General features: G+C 47.7%; 14 non-coding genes across 14 annotated transcripts; all 14 read right to left on the bottom strand.

The window, feature by feature from the left end:
- Positions 1-424: 424 nt before the first annotated feature.
- LOC142684663 (U2 spliceosomal RNA) lies at positions 425-615 on the bottom strand. Its single transcript, XR_012854267.1, has one exon. It is a non-coding gene; the product is annotated as a U2 spliceosomal RNA (small nuclear RNA).
- A 1,272-nt stretch (positions 616-1,887) lies between these two features.
- Positions 1,888-2,078, bottom strand: LOC142684662 (U2 spliceosomal RNA). The gene has a single exon (XR_012854266.1). It is a non-coding gene; the product is annotated as a U2 spliceosomal RNA (small nuclear RNA).
- A 1,276-nt stretch (positions 2,079-3,354) lies between these two features.
- Positions 3,355-3,545, bottom strand: LOC142684661 (U2 spliceosomal RNA). Its single transcript, XR_012854265.1, has one exon. It is a non-coding gene; the product is annotated as a U2 spliceosomal RNA (small nuclear RNA).
- Positions 3,546-4,825: 1,280 nt separating this feature from the next.
- LOC142684660 (U2 spliceosomal RNA) lies at positions 4,826-5,016 on the bottom strand. The gene has a single exon (XR_012854264.1). It is a non-coding gene; the product is annotated as a U2 spliceosomal RNA (small nuclear RNA).
- Positions 5,017-6,292: 1,276 nt separating this feature from the next.
- Positions 6,293-6,483, bottom strand: LOC142684659 (U2 spliceosomal RNA). Its single transcript, XR_012854263.1, has one exon. It is a non-coding gene; the product is annotated as a U2 spliceosomal RNA (small nuclear RNA).
- Positions 6,484-7,784: 1,301 nt separating this feature from the next.
- On the bottom strand, positions 7,785-7,975 carry LOC142684657 (U2 spliceosomal RNA). Its single transcript, XR_012854261.1, has one exon. It is a non-coding gene; the product is annotated as a U2 spliceosomal RNA (small nuclear RNA).
- Positions 7,976-9,267: 1,292 nt separating this feature from the next.
- Positions 9,268-9,458, bottom strand: LOC142684656 (U2 spliceosomal RNA). Its single transcript, XR_012854260.1, has one exon. It is a non-coding gene; the product is annotated as a U2 spliceosomal RNA (small nuclear RNA).
- A 1,288-nt stretch (positions 9,459-10,746) lies between these two features.
- On the bottom strand, positions 10,747-10,937 carry LOC142684655 (U2 spliceosomal RNA). The gene has a single exon (XR_012854259.1). It is a non-coding gene; the product is annotated as a U2 spliceosomal RNA (small nuclear RNA).
- Positions 10,938-12,229: 1,292 nt separating this feature from the next.
- On the bottom strand, positions 12,230-12,420 carry LOC142684653 (U2 spliceosomal RNA). The gene has a single exon (XR_012854258.1). It is a non-coding gene; the product is annotated as a U2 spliceosomal RNA (small nuclear RNA).
- Positions 12,421-13,728: 1,308 nt separating this feature from the next.
- LOC142684652 (U2 spliceosomal RNA) lies at positions 13,729-13,919 on the bottom strand. The gene has a single exon (XR_012854257.1). It is a non-coding gene; the product is annotated as a U2 spliceosomal RNA (small nuclear RNA).
- A 1,292-nt stretch (positions 13,920-15,211) lies between these two features.
- LOC142684651 (U2 spliceosomal RNA) lies at positions 15,212-15,402 on the bottom strand. The gene has a single exon (XR_012854256.1). It is a non-coding gene; the product is annotated as a U2 spliceosomal RNA (small nuclear RNA).
- A 1,300-nt stretch (positions 15,403-16,702) lies between these two features.
- LOC142684650 (U2 spliceosomal RNA) lies at positions 16,703-16,893 on the bottom strand. The gene has a single exon (XR_012854255.1). It is a non-coding gene; the product is annotated as a U2 spliceosomal RNA (small nuclear RNA).
- Positions 16,894-18,182: 1,289 nt separating this feature from the next.
- LOC142684744 (U2 spliceosomal RNA) lies at positions 18,183-18,373 on the bottom strand. The gene has a single exon (XR_012854339.1). It is a non-coding gene; the product is annotated as a U2 spliceosomal RNA (small nuclear RNA).
- A 1,301-nt stretch (positions 18,374-19,674) lies between these two features.
- On the bottom strand, positions 19,675-19,865 carry LOC142684649 (U2 spliceosomal RNA). The gene has a single exon (XR_012854254.1). It is a non-coding gene; the product is annotated as a U2 spliceosomal RNA (small nuclear RNA).
- Positions 19,866-20,915: the final 1,050 nt, after the last annotated feature.

Genomic DNA, 20,915 nt, shown 5'->3' with positions numbered 1-20,915 from the left:
GGCGGGCAGGCGAGCGGGCGGGCTGCTTTATTGGCTGTTTGCTTTTTCCCTACTCCACTCCACTATTTGACTGTTGTGCTGCATCAATCAATCAATCAATCAATCAATCAATCAATCAATCAATCAGTGGCTGGCTCAGGTGCAGCTCTTTAACTTACCTAAAAGGGAGGGCGGAGAGAAGACAAGGAAGGTGAATGAGGTGTTCCAATGTGAAATGCCGGAAACACAGAAACACAGACGACACACAACAAGAGGTGGCAATCTATTCATTAATTGCATTTAATCAATGAGCTCATTATCACTCATGCATTGTCCAACAGGTGTTGAAATAATGGGATTAAAAGGGGAGATCCCTTCAGAAAGACAGAAACAATAGCAAAGACAAAAAACACTTTTGGAATCTGCTTTTAGTCAACACATAAGGAAAGGGTGCACCGGTCCTGGAAATACTGCAATACCAGGTCAATGCGTGGAGTGGACAGAGCAAGCTCTATTTCCATCTCCCTGTTCTAAAAATCCATTTAATATATGGTCCCCAGATAGGGGACGTATCAGATATTAAACTGATAAGAACAGATACTACACTTGATCTTAGCCAAAAGGCCGAGAAGCGATAACCCGAACGGGCCGCGCGTTGCCCGAGCCTGCCCGATACTGCTGTTCAGCCCTTGCAGCGATTCAGCCTACTTCTAGGCAATTCCATGGGGCCCTGCAGGCTCACACACTCACAGTTACACGGGAGGTGAATAAAGGCCGGAGAGGAAGCCAGACAGGATTTGCTTCTTTTGCTTGCACCACAATGCAGTGCTGAAAGAGGAGGAATCTACATAAAAACGCCTTCCTGGCAACGCCCAAATGCCCTGCTGCCATGCAGATAAACACTGGCAGCGGCAGCAAGTGCATGCCCACAGCCACCCCTTGTTCCTTCACACCTTGTATCAGCTGTAATCCAGTCCAGTCCAGTGCTGCCTGCTGAGCAGCACTGACCAACACTGCCTGGGCCCAGGCTTTTATCTCTGAGGCCCCATTATGATGTCAGAAAGCTGGCTCTGGAATCCTGAGGGCTCCACTATGACACGTGCAAAGTTCCGTCTGAACTTTATATAAGACGGTGAGGCTCAGTCAGTCACTCAGTGTTGCCTGAGAGGGCAACACTGCAACAGCCGGCCGCCAGGCTGTCTTTTTTTTGCACAGCTAGTTGCCTCCAGGAGGCCACAAGAGGGAGACAAGGGACTGCAAAATGGAAAATAGGCATCCACCAACTTTACAGACAACTTCTCCTTGCTCCTACAACCTCCATCCTTGCACAGTTTGTTATTCTTCTAGGTAACATAGTAACAAATCCAAATTGCTGCTCTCTTTGTAGGCAAGCAAGGCTTTGTTGCAACTGCAATTCTTACTTCTTCTTGAAATGTAGGGACGACAGTACATTCCATCACATCCATCTAGTGTACACAGGTAGGTCCATTGTGGCGGGCAGGCGAGCGGGCGGGCTGCTTTATTGGCTGTTTGCTGTTCCCCTACTCCACTCCACTATTTGACTGTTGTGCTGCATCAATCAATCAATCAATCAATCAATCAATCAATCAGTGGCTGGCTCAGGTGCAGCTCTTTAACTTACCTAAAAGGGAGGGCGGAGAGAAGACAAGGAAGGTGAATGAGGTGTTCCAATGTGAAATGCCGGAAACACAGAAACACAGACGACACACAACAAGAGGTGGCAATCTATTCATTAATTGCATTTAATCAATGAGCTCATTATCACTCATGCATTGTCCAACAGGTGTTGAAATAATGGGATTAAAAGGGGAGATCCCTTCAGAAAGACAGAAACAATAGCAAAGACAAAAAACACTTTTGGAATCTGCTTTTAGTCAACACATAAGGAAAGGGTGCACCGGTCCTGGAAATACTGCAATACCAGGTCAATGCGTGGAGTGGACAGAGCAAGCTCTATTTCCATCTCCCTGTTCTAAAAATCCATTTAATATATGGTCCCCAGATAGGGGACGTATCAGATATTAAACTGATAAGAACAGATACTACACTTGATCTTAGCCAAAAGGCCGAGAAGCGATAACCCGAACGGGCCGCGCGTTGCCCGAGCCTGCCCGATACTGCTGTTCAGCCCTTGCAGCGATTCAGCCTACTTCTAGGCAATTCCATGGGGCCCTGCAGGCTCACACACTCACAGCTACACGGGAGGTGAATAAAGGCCGGAGAGGAAGCCAGACAGGATTTGCTTCTTTTGCTTGCACCACAATGCAGTGCTGAAAGAGGAGGAATCTACATAAAAACGCCTTCCTGGCAACGCCCAAATGCCCTGCTGCCATGCAGATAAACACTGGCAGCGGCAGCAAGTGCATGCCCACAGCCACCCCTTGTTCCTTCACACCTTGTATCAGCTGTAATCCAGTCCAGTCCAGTGCTGCCTGCTGAGCAGCACTGACCAACACTGCCTGGGCCCAGGCTTTTATCTCTGAGGCCCCATTATGATGTCAGAAAGCTGGCTCTGGAATCCTGAGGGCTCCACTATGACACGTGCAAAGTTCCGTCTGAACTTTATATAAGACGGTGAGGCTCAGTCAGTCACTCAGTGTTGCCTGAGAGGGCAACACTGCAACAGCCGGCCGCCAGGCTGTCTTTTTTTTGCACAGCTAGTTGCCTCCAGGAGGCCACAAGAGGGAGACAAGGGACTGCAAAATGGAAAATAGGCATCCACCAACTTTACAGACAACTTCTCCTTGCTCCTACAACCTCCATCCTTGCACAGTTTGTTATTCTTCTAGGTAACATAGTAACAAATCCAAATTGCTGCTCTCTTTGTAGGCAAGCAAGGCTTTGTTGCAACTGCAATTCTTACTTCTTCTTGAAATGTAGGGACGACAGTACATTCCATCACATCCATCTAGTGTACACAGGTAGGTCCATTGTGGCGGGCAGGCGAGCGGGCGGGCTGCTTTATTGGCTGTTTGCTGTTCCCCTACTCCACTCCACTATTTGACTGTTGTGCTGCATCAATCAATCAATCAATCAATCAATCAATCAATCAATCAGTGGCTGGCTCAGGTGCAGCTCTTTAACTTACCTAAAAGGGAGGGCGGAGAGAAGACAAGGAAGGTGAATGAGGTGTTCCAATGTGAAATGCCGGAAACACAGAAACACAGACGACACACAACAAGAGGTGGCAATCTATTCATTAATTGCATTTAATCAATGAGCTCATTATCACTCATGCATTGTCCAACAGGTGTTGAAATAATGGGATTAAAAGGGGAGATCCCTTCAGAAAGACAGAAACAATAGCAAAGACAAAAAACACTTTTGGAATCTGCTTTTAGTCAACACATAAGGAAAGGGTGCACCGGTCCTGGAAATACTGCAATACCAGGTCAATGCGTGGAGTGGACAGAGCAAGCTCTATTTCCATCTCCCTGTTCTAAAAATCCATTTAATATATGGTCCCCAGATAGGGGACGTATCAGATATTAAACTGATAAGAACAGATACTACACTTGATCTTAGCCAAAAGGCCGAGAAGCGATAACCCGAACGGGCCGCGCGTTGCCCGAGCCTGCCCGATACTGCTGTTCAGCCCTTGCAGCGATTCAGCCTACTTCTAGGCAATTCCATGGGGCCCTGCAGGCTCACACACTCACAGCTACACGGGAGGTGAATAAAGGCCGGAGAGGAAGCCAGACAGGATTTGCTTCTTTTGCTTGCACCACAATGCAGTGCTGAAAGAGGAGGAATCTACATAAAAACGCCTTCCTGGCAACGCCCAAATGCCCTGCTGCCATGCAGATAAACACTGGCAGCGGCAGCAAGTGCATGCCCACAGCCACCCCTTGTTCCTTCACACCTTGTATCAGCTGTAATCCAGTCCAGTCCAGTGCTGCCTGCTGAGCAGCACTGACCAACACTGCCTGGGCCCAGGCTTTTATCTCTGAGGCCCCATTATGATGTCAGAAAGCTGGCTCTGGAATCCTGAGGGCTCCACTATGACACGTGCAAAGTTCCGTCTGAACTTTATATAAGACGGTGAGGCTCAGTCAGTCACTCAGTGTTGCCTGAGAGGGCAACACTGCAACAGCCGGCCGCCAGGCTGTCTTTTTTTTGCACAGCTAGTTGCCTCCAGGAGGCCACAAGAGGGAGACAAGGGACTGCAAAATGGAAAATAGGCATCCACCAACTTTACAGACAACTTCTCCTTGCTCCTACAACCTCCATCCTTGCACAGTTTGTTATTCTTCTAGGTAACATAGTAACAAATCCAAATTGCTGCTCTCTTTGTAGGCAAGCAAGGCTTTGTTGCAACTGCAATTCTTACTTCTTCTTGAAATGTAGGGACGACAGTACATTCCATCACATCCATCTAGTGTACACAGGTAGGTCCATTGTGGCGGGCAGGCGAGCGGGCGGGCTGCTTTATTGGCTGTTTGCTGTTCCCCTACTCCACTCCACTATTTGACTGTTGTGCTGCATCAATCAATCAATCAATCAATCAATCAATCAATCAATCAATCAGTGGCTGGCTCAGGTGCAGCTCTTTAACTTACCTAAAAGGGAGGGCGGAGAGAAGACAAGGAAGGTGAATGAGGTGTTCCAATGTGAAATGCCGGAAACACAGAAACACAGACGACACACAACAAGAGGTGGCAATCTATTCATTAATTGCATTTAATCAATGAGCTCATTATCACTCATGCATTGTCCAACAGGTGTTGAAATAATGGGATTAAAAGGGGAGATCCCTTCAGAAAGACAGAAACAATAGCAAAGACAAAAAACACTTTTGGAATCTGCTTTTAGTCAACACATAAGGAAAGGGTGCACCGGTCCTGGAAATACTGCAATACCAGGTCAATGCGTGGAGTGGACAGAGCAAGCTCTATTTCCATCTCCCTGTTCTAAAAATCCATTTAATATATGGTCCCCAGATAGGGGACGTATCAGATATTAAACTGATAAGAACAGATACTACACTTGATCTTAGCCAAAAGGCCGAGAAGCGATAACCCGAACGGGCCGCGCGTTGCCCGAGCCTGCCCGATACTGCTGTTCAGCCCTTGCAGCGATTCAGCCTACTTCTAGGCAATTCCATGGGGCCCTGCAGGCTCACACACTCACAGCTACACGGGAGGTGAATAAAGGCCGGAGAGGAAGCCAGACAGGATTTGCTTCTTTTGCTTGCACCACAATGCAGTGCTGAAAGAGGAGGAATCTACATAAAAACGCCTTCCTGGCAACGCCCAAATGCCCTGCTGCCATGCAGATAAACACTGGCAGCGGCAGCAAGTGCATGCCCACAGCCACCCCTTGTTCCTTCACACCTTGTATCAGCTGTAATCCAGTCCAGTCCAGTGCTGCCTGCTGAGCAGCACTGACCAACACTGCCTGGGCCCAGGCTTTTATCTCTGAGGCCCCATTATGATGTCAGAAAGCTGGCTCTGGAATCCTGAGGGCTCCACTATGACACGTGCAAAGTTCCGTCTGAACTTTATATAAGACGGTGAGGCTCAGTCAGTCACTCAGTGTTGCCTGAGAGGGCAACACTGCAACAGCCGGCCGCCAGGCTGTCTTTTTTTTGCACAGCTAGTTGCCTCCAGGAGGCCACAAGAGGGAGACAAGGGACTGCAAAATGGAAAATAGGCATCCACCAACTTTACAGACAACTTCTCCTTGCTCCTACAACCTCCATCCTTGCACAGTTTGTTATTCTTCTAGGTAACATAGTAACAAATCCAAATTGCTGCTCTCTTTGTAGGCAAGCAAGGCTTTGTTGCAACTGCAATTCTTACTTCTTCTTGAAATGTAGGGACGACAGTACATTCCATCACATCCATCTAGTGTACACAGGTAGGTCCATTGTGGCGGGCAGGCGAGCGGGCGGGCTGCTTTATTGGCTGTTTGCTGTTCCCCTACTCCACTCCACTATTTGACTGTTGTGCTGCATCAATCAATCAATCAATCAATCAATCAATCAATCAATCAGTGGCTGGCTCAGGTGCAGCTCTTTAACTTACCTAAAAGGGAGGGCGGAGAGAAGACAAGGAAGGTGAATGAGGTGTTCCAATGTGAAATGCCGGAAACACAGAAACACAGACGACACACAACAAGAGGTGGCAATCTATTCATTAATTGCATTTAATCAATGAGCTCATTATCACTCATGCATTGTCCAACAGGTGTTGAAATAATGGGATTAAAAGGGGAGATCCCTTCAGAAAGACAGAAACAATAGCAAAGACAAAAAACACTTTTGGAATCTGCTTTTAGTCAACACATAAGGAAAGGGTGCACCGGTCCTGGAAATACTGCAATACCAGGTCAATGCGTGGAGTGGACAGAGCAAGCTCTATTTCCATCTCCCTGTTCTAAAAATCCATTTAATATATGGTCCCCAGATAGGGGACGTATCAGATATTAAACTGATAAGAACAGATACTACACTTGATCTTAGCCAAAAGGCCGAGAAGCGATAACCCGAACGGGCCGCGCGTTGCCCGAGCCTGCCCGATACTGCTGTTCAGCCCTTGCAGCGATTCAGCCTACTTCTAGGCAATTCCATGGGGCCCTGCAGGCTCACACACTCACAGCTACACGGGAGGTGAATAAAGGCCGGAGAGGAAGCCAGACAGGATTTGCTTCTTTTGCTTGCACCACAATGCAGTGCTGAAAGAGGAGGAATCTACATAAAAACGCCTTCCTGGCAACGCCCAAATGCCCTGCTGCCATGCAGATAAACACTGGCAGCGGCAGCAAGTGCATGCCCACAGCCACCCCTTGTTCCTTCACACCTTGTATCAGCTGTAATCCAGTCCAGTCCAGTGCTGCCTGCTGAGCAGCACTGACCAACACTGCCTGGGCCCAGGCTTTTATCTCTGAGGCCCCATTATGATGTCAGAAAGCTGGCTCTGGAATCCTGAGGGCTCCACTATGACACGTGCAAAGTTCCGTCTGAACTTTATATAAGACGGTGAGGCTCAGTCAGTCACTCAGTGTTGCCTGAGAGGGCAACACTGCAACAGCCGGCCGCCAGGCTGTCTTTTTTTTGCACAGCTAGTTGCCTCCAGGAGGCCACAAGAGGGAGACAAGGGACTGCAAAATGGAAAATAGGCATCCACCAACTTTACAGACAACTTCTCCTTGCTCCTACAACCTCCATCCTTGCACAGTTTGTTATTCTTCTAGGTAACATAGTAACAAATCCAAATTGCTGCTCTCTTTGTAGGCAAGCAAGGCTTTGTTGCAACTGCAATTCTTACTTCTTCTTGAAATGTAGGGACGACAGTACATTCCATCACATCCATCTAGTGTACACAGGTAGGTCCATTGTGGCGGGCAGGCGAGCGGGCAGGCTGCTTTATTGGCTGTTTGCTTTTTCCCATACTCCACTCCACTATTTGACTGTTGTGCTGCATCAATCAATCAATCAATCAATCAATCAATCAATCAATCAATCAATCAATCAATCAATCAATCAGTGGCTGGCTCAGGTGCAGCTCTTTAACTTACCTAAAAGGGAGGGCGGAGAGAAGACAAGGAAGGTGAATGAGGTGTTCCAATGTGAAATGCCGGAAACACAGAAACACAGACGACACACAACAAGAGGTGGCAATCTATTCATTAATTGCATTTAATCAATGAGCTCATTATCACTCATGCATTGTCCAACAGGTGTTGAAATAATGGGATTAAAAGGGGAGATCCCTTCAGAAAGACAGAAACAATAGCAAAGACAAAAAACACTTTTGGAATCTGCTTTTAGTCAACACATAAGGAAAGGGTGCACCGGTCCTGGAAATACTGCAATACCAGGTCAATGCGTGGAGTGGACAGAGCAAGCTCTATTTCCATCTCCCTGTTCTAAAAATCCATTTAATATATGGTCCCCAGATAGGGGACGTATCAGATATTAAACTGATAAGAACAGATACTACACTTGATCTTAGCCAAAAGGCCGAGAAGCGATAACCCGAACGGGCCGCGCGTTGCCCGAGCCTGCCCGATACTGCTGTTCAGCCCTTGCAGCGATTCAGCCTACTTCTAGGCAATTCCATGGGGCCCTGCAGGCTCACACACTCACAGTTACACGGGAGGTGAATAAAGGCCGGAGAGGAAGCCAGACAGGATTTGCTTCTTTTGCTTGCACCACAATGCAGTGCTGAAAGAGGAGGAATCTACATAAAAACGCCTTCCTGGCAACGCCCAAATGCCCTGCTGCCATGCAGATAAACACTGGCAGCGGCAGCAAGTGCATGCCCACAGCCACCCCTTGTTCCTTCACACCTTGTATCAGCTGTAATCCAGTCCAGTCCAGTGCTGCCTGCTGAGCAGCACTGACCAACACTGCCTGGGCCCAGGCTTTTATCTCTGAGGCCCCATTATGATGTCAGAAAGCTGGCTCTGGAATCCTGAGGGCTCCACTATGACACGTGCAAAGTTCCGTCTGAACTTTATATAAGACGGTGAGGCTCAGTCAGTCACTCAGTGTTGCCTGAGAGGGCAACACTGCAACAGCCGGCCGCCAGGCTGTCTTTTTTTTGCACAGCTAGTTGCCTCCAGGAGGCCACAAGAGGGAGACAAGGGACTGCAAAATGGAAAATAGGCATCCACCAACTTTACAGACAACTTCTCCTTGCTCCTACAACCTCCATCCTTGCACAGTTTGTTATTCTTCTAGGTAACATAGTAACAAATCCAAATTGCTGCTCTCTTTGTAGGCAAGCAAGGCTTTGTTGCAACTGCAATTCTTACTTCTTCTTGAAATGTAGGGACGACAGTACATTCCATCACATCCATCTAGTGTACACAGGTAGGTCCATTGTGGCGGGCAGGCGAGCGGGCGGGCTGCTTTATTGGCTGTTTGCTGTTCCCCTACTCCACTCCACTATTTGACTGTTGTGCTGCATCAATCAATCAATCAATCAATCAATCAATCAATCAATCAATCAATCAATCAATCAGTGGCTGGCTCAGGTGCAGCTCTTTAACTTACCTAAAAGGGAGGGCGGAGAGAAGACAAGGAAGGTGAATGAGGTGTTCCAATGTGAAATGCCGGAAACACAGAAACACAGACGACACACAACAAGAGGTGGCAATCTATTCATTAATTGCATTTAATCAATGAGCTCATTATCACTCATGCATTGTCCAACAGGTGTTGAAATAATGGGATTAAAAGGGGAGATCCCTTCAGAAAGACAGAAACAATAGCAAAGACAAAAAACACTTTTGGAATCTGCTTTTAGTCAACACATAAGGAAAGGGTGCACCGGTCCTGGAAATACTGCAATACCAGGTCAATGCGTGGAGTGGACAGAGCAAGCTCTATTTCCATCTCCCTGTTCTAAAAATCCATTTAATATATGGTCCCCAGATAGGGGACGTATCAGATATTAAACTGATAAGAACAGATACTACACTTGATCTTAGCCAAAAGGCCGAGAAGCGATAACCCGAACGGGCCGCGCGTTGCCCGAGCCTGCCCGATACTGCTGTTCAGCCCTTGCAGCGATTCAGCCTACTTCTAGGCAATTCCATGGGGCCCTGCAGGCTCACACACTCACAGCTACACGGGAGGTGAATAAAGGCCGGAGAGGAAGCCAGACAGGATTTGCTTCTTTTGCTTGCACCACAATGCAGTGCTGAAAGAGGAGGAATCTACATAAAAACGCCTTCCTGGCAACGCCCAAATGCCCTGCTGCCATGCAGATAAACACTGGCAGCGGCAGCAAGTGCATGCCCACAGCCACCCCTTGTTCCTTCACACCTTGTATCAGCTGTAATCCAGTCCAGTCCAGTGCTGCCTGCTGAGCAGCACTGACCAACACTGCCTGGGCCCAGGCTTTTATCTCTGAGGCCCCATTATGATGTCAGAAAGCTGGCTCTGGAATCCTGAGGGCTCCACTATGACACGTGCAAAGTTCCGTCTGAACTTTATATAAGACGGTGAGGCTCAGTCAGTCACTCAGTGTTGCCTGAGAGGGCAACACTGCAACAGCCGGCCGCCAGGCTGTCTTTTTTTTGCACAGCTAGTTGCCTCCAGGAGGCCACAAGAGGGAGACAATGGACTGCAAAATGGAAAATAGGCATCCACCAACTTTACAGACAACTTCTCCTTGCTCCTACAACCTCCATCCTTGCACAGTTTGTTATTCTTCTAGGTAACATAGTAACAAATCCAAATTGCTGCTCTCTTTGTAGGCAAGCAAGGCTTTGTTGCAACTGCAATTCTTACTTCTTCTTGAAATGTAGGGACGACAGTACATTCCATCACATCCATCTAGTGTACACAGGTAGGTCCATTGTGGCGGGCAGGCGAGCGGGCGGGCTGCTTTATTGGCTGTTTGCTGTTCCCCTACTCCACTCCACTATTTGACTGTTGTGCTGCATCAATCAATCAATCAATCAATCAATCAATCAATCAATCAATCAATCAATCAGTGGCTGGCTCAGGTGCAGCTCTTTAACTTACCTAAAAGGGAGGGCGGAGAGAAGACAAGGAAGGTGAATGAGGTGTTCCAATGTGAAATGCCGGAAACACAGAAACACAGACGACACACAACAAGAGGTGGCAATCTATTCATTAATTGCATTTAATCAATGAGCTCATTATCACTCATGCATTGTCCAACAGGTGTTGAAATAATGGGATTAAAAGGGGAGATCCCTTCAGAAAGACAGAAACAATAGCAAAGACAAAAAACACTTTTGGAATCTGCTTTTAGTCAACACATAAGGAAAGGGTGCACCGGTCCTGGAAATACTGCAATACCAGGTCAATGCGTGGAGTGGACAGAGCAAGCTCTATTTCCATCTCCCTGTTCTAAAAATCCATTTAATATATGGTCCCCAGATAGGGGACGTATCAGATATTAAACTGATAAGAACAGATACTACACTTGATCTTAGCCAAAAGGCCGAGAAGCGATAACCCGAACGGGCCGCGCGTTGCCCGAGCCTGCCCGATACTGCTGTTCAGCCCTTGCAGCGATTCAGCCTACTTCTAGGCAATTCCATGGGGCCCTGCAGGCTCACACACTCACAGCTACACGGGAGGTGAATAAAGGCCGGAGAGGAAGCCAGACAGGATTTGCTTCTTTTGCTTGCACCACAATGCAGTGCTGAAAGAGGAGGAATCTACATAAAAACGCCTTCCTGGCAACGCCCAAATGCCCTGCTGCCATGCAGATAAACACTGGCAGCGGCAGCAAGTGCATGCCCACAGCCACCCCTTGTTCCTTCACACCTTGTATCAGCTGTAATCCAGTCCAGTCCAGTGCTGCCTGCTGAGCAGCACTGACCAACACTGCCTGGGCCCAGGCTTTTATCTCTGAGGCCCCATTATGATGTCAGAAAGCTGGCTCTGGAATCCTGAGGGCTCCACTATGACACGTGCAAAGTTCCGTCTGAACTATATATAAGACGGTGAGGCTCAGTCAGTCACTCAGTGTTGCCTGAGAGGGCAACACTGCAACAGCCGGCCGCCAGGCTGTCTTTTTTTTGCACAGCTAGTTGCCTCCAGGAGGCCACAAGAGGGAGACAAGGGACTGCAAAATGGAAAATAGGCATCCACCAACTTTACAGACAACTTCTCCTTGCTCCTACAACCTCCATCCTTGCACAGTTTGTTATTCTTCTAGGTAACATAGTAACAAATCCAAATTGCTGCTCTCTTTGTAGGCAAGCAAGGCTTTGTTGCAACTGCAATTCTTACTTCTTCTTGAAATGTAGGGACGACAGTACATTCCATCACATCCATCTAGTGTACACAGGTAGGTCCATTGTGGCGGGCAGGCGAGCGGGCGGGCTGCTTTATTGGCTGTTTGCTGTTCCCCTACTCCACTCCACTATTTGACTGTTGTGCTGCATCAATCAATCAATCAATCAATCAATCAATCAATCAATCAATCAATCAATCAATCAGTGGCTGGCTCAGGTGCAGCTCTTTAACTTACCTAAAAGGGAGGGCGGAGAGAAGACAAGGAAGGTGAATGAGGTGTTCCAATGTGAAATGCCGGAAACACAGAAACACAGACGACACACAACAAGAGGTGGCAATCTATTCATTAATTGCATTTAATCAATGAGCTCATTATCACTCATGCATTGTCCAACAGGTGTTGAAATAATGGGATTAAAAGGGGAGATCCCTTCAGAAAGACAGAAACAATAGCAAAGACAAAAAACACTTTTGGAATCTGCTTTTAGTCAACACATAAGGAAAGGGTGCACCGGTCCTGGAAATACTGCAATACCAGGTCAATGCGTGGAGTGGACAGAGCAAGCTCTATTTCCATCTCCCTGTTCTAAAAATCCATTTAATATATGGTCCCCAGATAGGGGACGTATCAGATATTAAACTGATAAGAACAGATACTACACTTGATCTTAGCCAAAAGGCCGAGAAGCGATAACCCGAACGGGCCGCGCGTTGCCCGAGCCTGCCCGATACTGCTGTTCAGCCCTTGCAGCGATTCAGCCTACTTCTAGGCAATTCCATGGGGCCCTGCAGGCTCACACACTCACAGCTACACGGGAGGTGAATAAAGGCCGGAGAGGAAGCCAGACAGGATTTGCTTCTTTTGCTTGCACCACAATGCAGTGCTGAAAGAGGAGGAATCTACATAAAAACGCCTTCCTGGCAACGCCCAAATGCCCTGCTGCCATGCAGATAAACACTGGCAGCGGCAGCAAGTGCATGCCCACAGCCACCCCTTGTTCCTTCACACCTTGTATCAGCTGTAATCCAGTCCAGTCCAGTGCTGCCTGCTGAGCAGCACTGACCAACACTGCCTGGGCCCAGGCTTTTATCTCTGAGGCCCCATTATGATGTCAGAAAGCTGGCTCTGGAATCCTGAGGGCTCCACTATGACACGTGCAAAGTTCCGTCTGAACTTTATATAAGACGGTGAGGCTCAGTCAGTCACTCAGTGTTGCCTGAGAGGGCAACACTGCAACAGCCGGCCGCCAGGCTGTCTTTTTTTTGCACAGCTAGTTGCCTCCAGGAGGCCACAAGAGGGAGACAAGGGACTGCAAAATGGAAAATAGGCATCCACCAACTTTACAGACAACTTCTCCTTGCTCCTACAACCTCCATCCTTGCACAGTTTGTTATTCTTCTAGGTAACATAGTAACAAATCCAAATTGCTGCTCTCTTTGTAGGCAAGCAAGGCTTTGTTGCAACTGCAATTCTTACTTCTTCTTGAAATGTAGGGACGACAGTACATTCCATCACATCCATCTAGTGTACACAGGTAGGTCCATTGTGGCGGGCAGGCGAGCGGGCGGGCTGCTTTATTGGCTGTTTGCTGTTCCCCTACTCCACTCCACTATTTGACTGTTGTGCTGCATCAATCAATCAATCAATCAATCAATCAATCAATCAATCAATCAATCAATCAATCAATCAATCAATCAATCAGTGGCTGGCTCAGGTGCAGCTCTTTAACTTTCCTAAAAGGGAGGGCGGAGAGAAGACAAGGAAGGTGAATGAGGTGTTCCAATGTGAAATGCCGGAAACACAGAAACACAGACGACACACAACAAGAGGTGGCAATCTATTCATTAATTGCATTTAATCAATGAGCTCATTATCACTCATGCATTGTCCAACAGGTGTTGAAATAATGGGATTAAAAGGGGAGATCCCTTCAGAAAGACAGAAACAATAGCAAAGACAAAAAACACTTTTGGAATCTGCTTTTAGTTAACACATAAGGAAAGGGTGCACCGGTCCTGGAAATACTGCAATACCAGGTCAATGCGTGGAGTGGACAGAGCAAGCTCTATTTCCATCTCCCTGTTCTAAAAATCCATTTAATATATGGTCCCCAGATAGGGGACGTATCAGATATTAAACTGATAAGAACAGATACTACACTTGATCTTAGCCAAAAGGCCGAGAAGCGATAACCCGAACGGGCCGCGCGTTGCCCGAGCCTGCCCGATACTGCTGTTCAGCCCTTGCAGCGATTCAGCCTACTTCTAGGCAATTCCATGGGGCCCTGCAGGCTCACACACTCACAGCTACACGGGAGGTGAATAAAGGCCGGAGAGGAAGCCAGACAGGATTTGCTTCTTTTGCTTGCACCACAATGCAGTGCTGAAAGAGGAGGAATCTACATAAAAACGCCTTCCTGGCAACGCCCAAATGCCCTGCTGCCATGCAGATAAACACTGGCAGCGGCAGCAAGTGCATGCCCACAGCCACCCCTTGTTCCTTCACACCTTGTATCAGCTGTAATCCAGTCCAGTCCAGTGCTGCCTGCTGAGCAGCACTGACCAACACTGCCTGGGCCCAGGCTTTTATCTCTGAGGCCCCATTATGATGTCAGAAAGCTGGCACTGGAATCCTGAGGGCTCCACTATGACACGTGCAAAGTTCCGTCTGAACTTTATATAAGACGGTGAGGCTCAGTCAGTCACTCAGTGTTGCCTGAGAGGGCAACACTGCAACAGCCGGCCGCCAGGCTGTCTTTTTTTTGCACAGCTAGTTGCCTCCAGGAGGCCACAAGAGGGAGACAAGGGACTGCAAAATGGAAAATAGGCATCCACCAACTTTACAGACAACTTCTCCTTGCTCCTACAACCTCCATCCTTGCACAGTTTGTTATTCTTCTAGGTAACATAGTAACAAATCCAAATTGCTGCTCTCTTTGTAGGCAAGCAAGGCTTTGTTGCAACTGCAATTCTTACTTCTTCTTGAAATGTAGGGACGACAGTACATTCCATCACATCCATCTAGTGTACACAGGTAGGTCCATTGTGGCGGGCAGGCGAGCGGGCGGGCTGCTTTATTGGCTGTTTGCTGTTCCCCTACTCCACTCCACTATTTGACTGTTGTGCTGCATCAATCAATCAATCAATCAATCAATCAATCAATCAATCAATCAATCAATCAATCAGTGGCTGGCTCAGGTGCAGCTCTTTAACTTACCTAAAAGGGAGGGCGGAGAGAAGACAAGGAAGGTGAATGAGGTGTTCCAATGTGAAATGCCGGAAACACAGAAACACAGACGACACACAACAAGAGGTGGCAATCTATTCATTAATTGCATTTAATCAATGAGCTCATTATCACTCATGCATTGTCCAACAGGTGTTGAAATAATGGGATTAAAAGGGGAGATCCCTTCAGAAAGACAGAAACAATAGCAAAGACAAAAAACACTTTTGGAATCTGCTTTTAGTCAACACATAAGGAAAGGGTGCACCGGTCCTGGAAATACTGCAATACCAGGTCAATGCGTGGAGTGGACAGAGCAAGCTCTATTTCCATCTCCCTGTTCTAAAAATCCATTTAATATATGGTCCCCAGATAGGGGACGTATCAGATATTAAACTGATAAGAACAGATACTACACTTGATCTTAGCCAAAAGGCCGAGAAGCGATAACCCGAACGGGCCGCGCGTTGCCCGAGCCTGCCCGATACTGCTGTTCAGCCCTTGCAGCGATTCAGCCTACTTCTAGGCAATTCCATGGGGCCCTGCAGGCTCACACACTCACAGCTACACGGGAGGTGAATAAAGGCCGGAGAGGAAGCCAGACAGGATTTGCTTCTTTTGCTTGCACCACAATGCAGTGCTGAAAGAGGAGGAATCTACATAAAAACGCCTTCCTGGCAACGCCCAAATGCCCTGCTGCCATGCAGATAAACACTGGCAGCGGCAGCAAGTGCATGCCCACAGCCACCCCTTGTTCCTTCACACCTTGTATCAGCTGTAATCCAGTCCAGTCCAGTGCTGCCTGCTGAGCAGCACTGACCAACACTGCCTGGGCCCAGGCTTTTATCTCTGAGGCCCCATTATGATGTCAGAAAGCTGGCTCTGGAATCCTGAGGGCTCCACTATGACACGTGCAAAGTTCCGTCTGAACTTTATATAAGACGGTGAGGCTCAGTCAGTCACTCAGTGTTGCCTGAGAGGGCAACACTGCAACAGCCGGCCGCCAGGCTGTCTTTTTTTTGCACAGCTAGTTGCATCCAGGAGGCCACAAGAGGGAGACAAGGGACTGCAAAATGGAAAATAGGCATCCACCAACTTTACAGACAACTTCTCCTTGCTCCTACAACCTCCATCCTTGCACAGTTTGTTATTCTTCTAGGTAACATAGTAACAAATCCAAATTGCTGCTCTCTTTGTAGGCAAGCAAGGCTTTGTTGCAACTGCAATTCTTACTTCTTCTTGAAATGTAGGGACGACAGTACATTCCATCACATCCATCTAGTGTACACAGGTAGGTCCATTGTGGCGGGCAGGCGAGCGGGCGGGCTGCTTTATTGGCTGTTTGCTGTTCCCCTACTCCACTCCACTATTTGACTGTTGTGCTGCATCAATCAATCAATCAATCAATCAATCAATCAATCAATCAATCAATCAATCAATCAATCAATCAGTGGCTGGCTCAGGTGCAGCTCTTTAACTTACCTAAAAGGGAGGGCGGAGAGAAGACAAGGAAGGTGAATGAGGTGTTCCAATGTGAAATGCCGGAAACACAGAAACACAGACGACACACAACAAGAGGTGGCAATCTATTCATTAATTGCATTTAATCAATGAGCTCATTATCACTCATGCATTGTCCAACAGGTGTTGAAATAATGGGATTAAAAGGGGAGATCCCTTCAGAAAGACAGAAACAATAGCAAAGACAAAAAACACTTTTGGAATCTGCTTTTAGTCAACACATAAGGAAAGGGTGCACCGGTCCTGGAAATACTGCAATACCAGGTCAATGCGTGGAGTGGACAGAGCAAGCTCTATTTCCATCTCCCTGTTCTAAAAATCCATTTAATATATGGTCCCCAGATAGGGGACGTATCAGATATTAAACTGATAAGAACAGATACTACACTTGATCTTAGCCAAAAGGCCGAGAAGCGATAACCCGAACGGGCCGCGCGTTGCCCGAGCCTGCCCGATACTGCTGTTCAGCCCTTGCAGCGATTCAGCCTACTTCTAGGCAATTCCATGGGGCCCTGCAGGCTCACACACTCACAGCTACACGGGAGGTGAATAAAGGCCGGAGAGGAAGCCAGACAGGATTTGCTTCTTTTGCTTGCACCACAATGCAGTGCTGAAAGAGGAGGAATCTACATAAAAACGCCTTCCTGGCAACGCCCAAATGCCCTGCTGCCATGCAGATAAACACTGGCAGCGGCAGCAAGTGCATGCCCACAGCCACCCCTTGTTCCTTCACACCTTGTATCAGCTGTAATCCAGTCCAGTCCAGTGCTGCCTGCTGAGCAGCACTGACCAACACTGCCTGGGCCCAGGCTTTTATCTCTGAGGCCCCATTATGATGTCAGAAAGCTGGCTCTGGAATCCTGAGGGCTCCACTATGACACGTGCAAAGTTCCGTCTGAACTTTATATAAGACGGTGAGGCTCAGTCAGTCACTCAGTGTTGCCTGAGAGGGCAACACTGCAACAGCCGGCCGCCAGGCTGTCTTTTTTTTGCACAGCTAGTTGCCTCCAGGAGGCCACAAGAGGGAGACAAGGGACTGCAAAATGGAAAATAGGCATCCACCAACTTTACAGACAACTTCTCCTTGCTCCTACAACCTCCATCCTTGCACAGTTTGTTATTCTTCTAGGTAACATAGTAACAAATCCAAATTGCTGCTCTCTTTGTAGGCAAGCAAGGCTTTGTTGCAACTGCAATTCTTACTTCTTCTTGAAATGTAGGGACGACAGTACATTCCATCACATCCATCTAGTGTACACAGGTAGGTCCATTGTGGCGGGCAGGCGAGCGGGCGGGCTGCTTTATTGGCTGTTTGCTGTTCCCCTACTCCACTCCACTATTTGACTGTTGTGCTGCAATCAATCAATCAATCAATCAATCAATCAATCAATCAATCAATCAATCAATCAGTGGCTGGCTCAGGTGCAGCTCTTTAACTTACCTAAAAGGGAGGGCGGAGAGAAGACAAGGAAGGTGAATGAGGTGTTCCAATGTGAAATGCCGGAAACACAGAAACACAGACGACACACAACAAGAGGTGGCAATCTATTCATTAATTGCATTTAATCAATGAGCTCATTATCACTCATGCATTGTCCAACAGGTGTTGAAATAATGGGATTAAAAGGGGAGATCCCTTCAGAAAGACAGAAACAATAGCAAAGACAAAAAACACTTTTGGAATCTGCTTTTAGTCAACACATAAGGAAAGGGTGCACCGGTCCTGGAAATACTGCAATACCAGGTCAATGCGTGGAGTGGACAGAGCAAGCTCTATTTCCATCTCCCTGTTCTAAAAATCCATTTAATATATGGTCCCCAGATAGGGGACGTATCAGATATTAAACTGATAAGAACAGATACTACACTTGATCTTAGCCAAAAGGCCGAGAAGCGTTAACCCGAACGGGCCGCGCGTTGCCCGAGCCTGCCCGATACTGCTGTTCAGCCCTTGCAGCGATTCAGCCTACTTCTAGGCAATTCCATGGGGCCCTGCAGGCTCACACACTCACAGCTACACGGGAGGTGAATAAAGGCCGGAGAGGAAGCCAGACAGGATTTGCTTCTTTTGCTTGCACCACAATGCAGTGCTGAAAGAGGAGGAATCTACATAAAAACGCCTTCCGGGCAACGCCCAAATGCCCTGCTGCCATGCAGATAAACACTGGCAGCGGCAGCAAGTGCATGCCCACAGCCACCCCTTGTTCCTTCACACCTTGTATCAGCTGTAATCCAGTCCAGTCCAGTGCTGCCTGCTGAGCAGCACTGACCAACACTGCCTGGGCCCAGGCTTTTATCTCTGAGGCCCCATTATGATGTCAGAAAGCTGGCTCTGGAATCCTGAGGGCTCCACTATGACACGTGCAAAGTTCCGTCTGAACTTTATATAAGACGGTGAGGCTCAGTCAGTCACTCAGTGTTGCCTGAGAGGGCAACACTGCAACAGCCGGCCGCCAGGCTGTCTTTTTTTTTGCACAGCTAGTTGCCTCCAGGAGGCCACAAGAGGGAGACAAGGGACTGCAAAATGGAAAATAGGCATCCACCAACTTTACAGACAACTTCTCCTTGCTCCTACAACCTCCATCCTTGCACAGTTTGTTATTCTTCTAGGTAACATAGTAACAAATCCAAATTGCTGCTCTCTTTGTAGGCAAGCAAGGCTTTGTTGCAACTGCAATTCTTACTTCTTCTTGAAATGTAGGGACGACAGTACATTCCATCACATCCATCTAGTGTACACAGGTAGGTCCATTGTGGCGGGCAGGCGAGCGGGCGGGCTGCTTTATTGGCTGTTTGCTGTTCCCCTACTCCACTCCACTATTTGACTGTTGTGCTGCATCAATCAATCAATCAATCAATCAATCAATCAATCAATCAATCAATCAATCAATCAATCAATCAGTGGCTGGCTCAGGTGCAGCTCTTTAACTTACCTAAAAGGGAGGGCGGAGAGAAGACAAGGAAGGTGAATGAGGTGTTCCAATGTGAAATGCCGGAAACACAGAAACACAGACGACACACAACAAGAGGTGGCAATCTATTCATTAATTGCATTTAATCAATGAGCTCATTATCACTCATGCATTGTCCAACAGGTGTTGAAATAATGGGATTAAAAGGGGAGATCCCTTCAGAAAGACAGAAACAATAGCAAAGACAAAAAACACTTTTGGAATCTGCTTTTAGTCAACACATAAGGAAAGGGTGCACCGGTCCTGGAAATACTGCAATACCAGGTCAATGCGTGGAGTGGACAGAGCAAGCTCTATTTCCATCTCCCTGTTCTAAAAATCCATTTAATATATGGTCCCCAGATAGGGGACGTATCAGATATTAAACTGATAAGAACAGATACTACACTTGATCTTAGCCAAAAGGCCGAGAAGCGATAACCCGAACGGGCCGCGCGTTGCCCGAGCCTGCCCGATACTGCTGTTCAGCCCTTGCAGCGATTCAGCCTACTTCTAGGCAATTCCATGGGGCCCTGCAGGCTCACACACTCACAGCTACACGGGAGGTGAATAAAGGCCGGAGAGGAAGCCAGACAGGATTTGCTTCTTTTGCTTGCACCACAATGCAGTGCTGAAAGAGGAGGAATCTACATAAAAACGCCTTCCTGGCAACGCCCAAATGCCCTGCTGCCATGCAGATAAACACTGGCAGCGGCAGCAAGTGCATGCCCACAGCCACCCCTTGTTCCTTCACACCTTGTATCAGCTGTAATCCAGTCCAGTCCAGTGCTGCCTGCTGAGCAGCACTGACCAACACTGCCTGGGCCCAGGCTTTTATCTCTGAGGCCCCATTATGATGTCAGAAAGCTGGCTCTGGAATCCTGAGGGCTCCACTATGACACGTGCAAAGTTCCGTCTGAACTTTATATAAGACGGTGAGGCTCAGTCAGTCACTCAGTGTTGCCTGAGAGGGCAACACTGCAACAGCCGGCCGCCAGGCTGTCTTTTTTTTGCACAGCTAGTTGCCTCCAGGAGGCCACAAGAGGGAGACAAGGGACTGCAAAATGGAAAATAGGCATCCACCAACTTTACAGACAACTTCTCCTTGCTCCTACAACCTCCATCCTTGCACAGTTTGTTATTCTTCTAGGTAACATAGTAACAAATCCAAATTGCTGCTCTCTTTGTAGGCAAACAAGGCTTTGTTGCAACTGCAATTCTTACTTCTTCTTGAAATGTAGGGACGACAGTACATTCCATCACATCCATCTAGTGTACACAGGTAGGTCCATTGTGGCGGGCAGGCGAGCGGGCGGGCTGCTTTATTGGCTGTTTGCTGTTCCCCTACTCCACTCCACTATTTGACTGTTGTGCTGCATCAATCAATCAATCAATCAATCAATCAATCAATCAATCAATCAATCAATCAAGTGGCTGGCTCAGGTGCAGCTCTTTAACTTACCTAAAAGGGAGGGCGGAGAGAAGACAA

This window comes from Rhinoderma darwinii (genome assembly GCF_050947455.1).
Source record: "Rhinoderma darwinii isolate aRhiDar2 chromosome 5 unlocalized genomic scaffold, aRhiDar2.hap1 SUPER_5_unloc_10, whole genome shotgun sequence".
NCBI classification, from domain to species: Eukaryota; Metazoa; Chordata; class Amphibia; order Anura; family Rhinodermatidae; genus Rhinoderma; species Rhinoderma darwinii.
This window is presented reverse-complemented; position numbering and strand designations above follow the sequence as displayed.